This window comes from Drosophila yakuba, chromosome 3R, assembly GCF_016746365.2.
Source record: "Drosophila yakuba strain Tai18E2 chromosome 3R, Prin_Dyak_Tai18E2_2.1, whole genome shotgun sequence".
NCBI lineage: Eukaryota > Metazoa > Arthropoda > Insecta > Diptera > Drosophilidae > Drosophila > Drosophila yakuba.
In genome coordinates this window covers 3298829-3304828 of record NC_052530.2, presented here as the reverse complement: position 1 = coordinate 3304828, position 6000 = coordinate 3298829, and positions in this window count along the sequence as shown.

Below are 6000 nucleotides of genomic sequence, written 5' to 3'. Positions count from 1 at the left end.
TACTCGTAGTGTATATATATATTTATATATACTTATATATTTTGGTTCATATAAAGTATTTATTTAAAAACTGACAGTGTTGAACTGTCGCACTTCCACTAGCTGAGTAACGGTTATCAGATAGTCGGAGAACTCGACTATAGCGTTCTCTCTTGTTATACCCGTTACTCGTAGAGTAAAAGGGTATACTAGATTCGTTGAAAAGTATGTAACAGGCAGAAGGAAGCGTTTCCGACCATATATATTCTTGATCAGGATCAATAGCCGAGTCGATCTGGCCATGTCCGTCTGTCCGTCTGTCCGTCCGTCCGTCCGTCTGTCTGTCCGTATGAACGTCGAGATCTCAGGAACTACAAAAGCTAGAAAGTTGAGATTAGGCATACAGACTCCAGGGACATAGACGCAGCGCAAGTTTGTCGAATCATGCTGCCACGCCCACTCTAACGCCCACAAACCGCCCAAAACTGCGACGCCCACACTTTTGAAAAATGTTTTGATATTTTTTCATTTTTGTATTAGTCTTGTAAATTTCTATCGATTTGCAAAAAAACTTTTTGCCACGCCCAAAGCTGCCACGCCCACACTTTTGAAAAATGTTTTGATATTTTTTCATTTTTGTATTAGTCTTGTAAATTTCTACCTATTCGCCAAAAAACTTTTGGCCACGCCCACTCTAACGCCCACAAACCGCCAAAAACTGTCCTTCGCACTTACACTAGCTGAGTAACGGGTATCAGATAGTCGGGGAACTCGACTATAGCGTTCTCTCTTGTTTTGATTTAATTCTTGTTCTCCTATTTCTATCATTATGCCAGAAAAATGTAAAAACTTCTTGTTTTCACCTCCAGAAGCTAAGTAACGGGTATCTGATAGTCTTTGACTATAGCGTTTTCTTTTGTGTTATTATAAATTTTCAAGCACCATTTATGATTGGCCAGCAGGATCTCATGCCATTTATCTAAAATGTTATAAACGAAATAAACTTTCTAGACACGCCGGGATATTTCTAATAATCAAAAACAGACCAAAGTACCTACCTTAGATGTTGTCTCGAATTATTTCTGGTTCGATCAAAGAACATGATTTCCTGTCATTCTCGGCGGATCACCGCCTGATCGAGGGGGAAATCAATAAAGAGCATATCCAATTCGATGACATCCCTGTGAGCAGCTATTCATCTTGTTTTCGACTTTATTGTTTTCAATGTTCACAAGAACGTACAGAGGACAAGAACGAGAACGGGGACGAGAAGGGGAATGTGGATGAATAGTAGGTTGAGGATGACGACAGGACGTGCTTTAGTTGCTCTGGCTGCTGGTGATGTTGTTGTTCAGGGGAAAAATGTTCCAAGTTTTCTTTGAACAATCCACTTTGAAGGCATAAATTATGCCTTCAGTTTTCACTGTGCATGAGCTGTTGGCTGTCAGCTGTCGCCTTGTCCCCTTGTCCCCTCTTCATCCTTTCACCAAGGATAGTTACCCCCCTGTGCAGTCACAAAAGCTTAACTCGCTTTTGTGCAAAAAGTTTTCGGGCCTGCGGAAGAAAACAATCTTCAAGGGTTTTCTGACAGACCGGCAGACAGGCTGGTCGGGTATGCTCCGCTCTCCCTCCTTTGGGGGCCTCGCTCTGTAATTAATTTGATATGCAACGAAGCGTTTTGAAGTTTATATTGTTTGTCTTACTCGAATACGCTCGAGTGTGCGTTTGAGCCGGACTGCGAGTCCTCGACCCGGAGAACTGGTTGAAGTGCCTTTCGGTACTCTAACATTCCTCCTCGGACACCATATACACGGAAAACAATCAGTTACATCGCCTTTACCAATGAACACCTATATACATAAGTGATATACCTGAAAAATGCGGATTTCTTGGTTATTATACCCGTTACTCGTAGAGTAAAAGGGTATACTATATTCGTTGAAAAGTATGTAATAGGCAGAAGGAAGCGTTTCCGACCATATAAAGTATATATATTCTTGATCAGGATCAATAGCCGAGTCGATTTGGCCATGTCCGTCTGTCCGTCCGTCTGTCCGTCTGTCCGTCTGTCCGTCCGTCCGTCTGTCCGTCTGTCCGTCCGTCTGTCCGTCTGTCTGTCCGTATGAACGTCGAGATCTCAGGAACTACAAACTGTCCTTCCCACTTACACTAGCTGAGTAACGGGTATCAGATAGTCGGGGAACTCGACTATAGCGTTCTCTCTTGTTTTTTCATTGATCTACGCATCTCTCTCTGGTTTTTTCTTCAGTGCAAACACAGAGGCAGCTGATACTCAGCTCATCTTTGGCTCAAAAATGCTTATAGGCTATGACTTATGCATGCTGAACTATTTGTATGCCCTGGCCCAGACAATAGTTTTTTTTCAATAGCCATAATTTCAGAACGGGTCAGTTCTGCTGAGTTTGGATCAGTTGGGCTTCTGTCGAGTTGGTCTCAACCGGAAAACTTGTGTTCACTGTAGTGCCCAGACTTTGATGAGGCTCGGTGTATTGAAAGTGGAACTCGTCATTGTTATGCATATTGTACAATGTATGTGAAATTTATATTGTACACACACAATACATTCGATTGTCTGAGCTTCTTCTTAGAAACGTGGTTTACGAGTATTTTTCATGACACAAATTTTCAATTAAGGCCCTCCAAATGCCAAAATCGTAGGGAGAGAATGTGTGGCTTTTATTTGAGCGTCCGTATGAACGTCGAGATCTCAGGAAATATAGAAGCTAGAGAGTTAAGATTAATCATACAGTTTCCAGAGACATATATTAATTTTGTTGATTCATGTTGCCACGTCCACTCTAACGCCCGCAAACCGCCAAAAAACTGTCAATGTTGAAATTTCTGATTCGCAATCCCACTAGCTGAGTAACGGGTATCTAATAGTCGGGTCTTGTTTTAAAATTTAATTCTTGTTTTCTCCATTTCTATCAGTATGGCAGACAAATGAGAAAATTGTTCGCACTTCCACAACCTGAGTAACGGGTATCTAATAGTCGGGAAACATGAATAAACCTCTCTTGTTATAAGTTTAAGTTGTGCGCCAGCTATTTCGTTTATTTCATATTGAAGAAACCCCATTAATTTGCCTCAATGTCTAAATTTCGTCATGTTGAAGGCTAATGGAATTCCTCCTTAGTTTCATCATCATTTTCATGCTCCCGATACTCCATCACATTGTCCGCGTCGAAAAAGGCTTGCAAAGTTTCCCGAGCTATGTACACACATGTGGCGATGCGATGAATAACAGGAAGGCAGTGCCCAGGGCCAAGAAAACTTCCCGGGCCCTTGTTTCCTGGCCAACATTGTTGTCGCAAGTGTTTCATACTCCCCGCTTTGTGCAAGCACAATCATCCGCGCGACGTATGCAGCATATTTTACAACAATAAAGCAGCTAAAACAGCGGCAACAAAGGGCGAATGTGCCTGGCACTTTTTATTCTGTACGGAAACTCACACAGATGTGGCAAAAATAATACATTCCACAGTAAGCCATTATTACGTAGGGGCACGCATGCAAATTTAAAATCCTTCATATGTACATACATATATTGGCCAAAAACAGTTTGTGAAACCATGAGCAGGACTCTAAAATTGTCATTTTAGTTGGAGCAAGTCGATATGACAGTTAAGGAGTTGCGTATGCAGGAATTTAAAACTAATATTAATGGAGCATATACTTTTATAATTCCAGCAGAACTAGCCACCATTCTCACTCCTGCTTTTTGAATTTTATGTAGGCCCCGACGGTTGTACATATGTACATTGCTATGGGTATATACTCATACCTTGGGTGGTAGCACTGCCTCATTTTGTTGAGCAAGTGCCGGCAGACGACTTTGAGCTGTACATACATACATACATACGTACATACATTCTACTACCCAGACTCGCCGATTTTTCGTCTTTGTCCCTGGGTGTTTCAGCCAGAGTCTCGGTATTCGCATAACGAGGTTCAAACTATCCGCACAATGCCACAGCCCACCCACCGCACTCAACCCATGGCACCCACACCTACACCTACACCCACACCTACAGCCGAAACCCCACCCCCTCTCACCGATGTCATCGGGATGGCTCGGCTTAAGTTAATTACACGCCGGTCGACGCCTCGTTGCATAAATGTGTGACCCTCTTCTGCGGGCGAGCTTTTGTCTCTTTCGTCGGATTAGCCCCGTCTCTTTCGGCCCGACTGTCCAGCTGTGCGGCTTGGGCCGTTTTACAACGGTTGGCAAACGACCTTCCCAAAATGCGGCGATTGTTGCTGTTGCTGCATCGGCTTCCTTTGTTTTCCGGCTGCTCCTGTGACACGCCTTTCTACTGCGCAGGCGCTCGCCATTCAGCAGAGAGCCGAGAGAAAATCGGGAAATCAGGAAAAATGGGAAGAAAACGCGCAGAATCGGTCCCTACAGCCATAGCGAGACTTCTGCGGGGAGAGGCGAACCCACGGGAGCAGTCGATGGCTTCCAGTGAACCTGAAACAGAAAAGCCGACTGTCTGCACTGGAATGAAAATCAGGAAAACTCCGCCAAGGCGTGGCTATGGGCGGCGTGGCCGGAAGGTAGGTGAGCGGGGGTTGACGGTCTGGTCTGGATCATGAAGTTACTCAGACATGCATAAAAATGCCGGTTTTATTATGTCGTTAGGTTCAGTTAAGTGTCTGCATGTGTGGGTGCTCTATAAGTATCCATGAGGTTGTATCTGTAACTGTATCTGTATGTGTATGTGTATGTGTATCTGAGGAGTTGGTCCCTGTAGAGGAGTCCTTTAAAGGCGCGTCCTGAAAATAAAAGAAAGAAAACGGGAATAAGGAAACCTGCTTTTATGTGTATGCCCCTCGTTTACGAGGCAATTTGACTGAACTACAGGGTGCCGGCTATATAGACAGGTATATAGATAGTTAGTTGCAGCTCTTGCGAGCTGGTTAACGTAACATTTTCGGACCGAACCCTTTTTGGCCATAAACGAGCTTTATGTAACCTAGTGTTACCACGGCATACATAAAATGATATATAAAAACGTCTCTCGCTCCGAGTTCTCCTTGTTTTATTTTCTGGCCTGCATCCTTGGTCCCTGCGAAAATAGAGGGCACACTTTATATAGATTGTGGATGAGCCTGTTTTTATGTATGCACAATTTTAAAATATGCTTGTGATTAATTTAATTTATTTGCCATTGTTGTTCGTGAATTGTGGGACTTCCTCTACTCTTCTAGGTTTTCATTGTGCTCAAAATTCCTCGTAGCTCTTTGTGTCGCTGCTGTATGGGAATTGCCCTGCCAATGATTTTATTTCAGTTTTTTTCCGTCTTTTTTATTGGCCTAACGAGCTACCAAAGAGCTATGTTGTGGGTGAGTGGTGGTTCGCGTCGACGCTGAATCTCCGCCCGTAATATATTGGTATAATTTTGTCATAAAAATGAAAACTTTTACAATTAGGATTTCTGGCGTTTTATTTATGAGCTCGAGCTCGCAAAGCGTGGGGTACTCTACGCTTGGCAATTTGTTCAATTGCCAGCACCCTCCAAAAAGCGACTGGGATATATATTCGAACATATATAAGTAAACCTTATATATGAATGAATGCGATGCGCTCGAGTGAGCCGAGCAGAAAAGTTGATGACTCTATGACGCAACGGAAATCTTGACAAATTGACAACTTGCCAAGAAAGTAAAGAATGGATCACAATGGCTTCTGGAGGAGTGCTGTGCACCCACGGCAGAATTAATGCCATTTATTGGCAGAATTACAAAGTGTAGCACCATTTCATTTTTATTTATGCAATTATTACACTCAAAATCGTGTTGTAGCTATAGCAGATGATCCAAACGAATAAATGGTTTAGGTCGAACAGAACGAATTACGTTTCCTAAATAAATAACAAATTAAAGTAGAGGTAATCTGAGAGGAATATATATAAAATTTGAGATGAGAAGCACACTCAGATGTATAAAATAATTCGATTGCACTTATAAGCTGATTTTAAAACGGCGGATGTAACATAA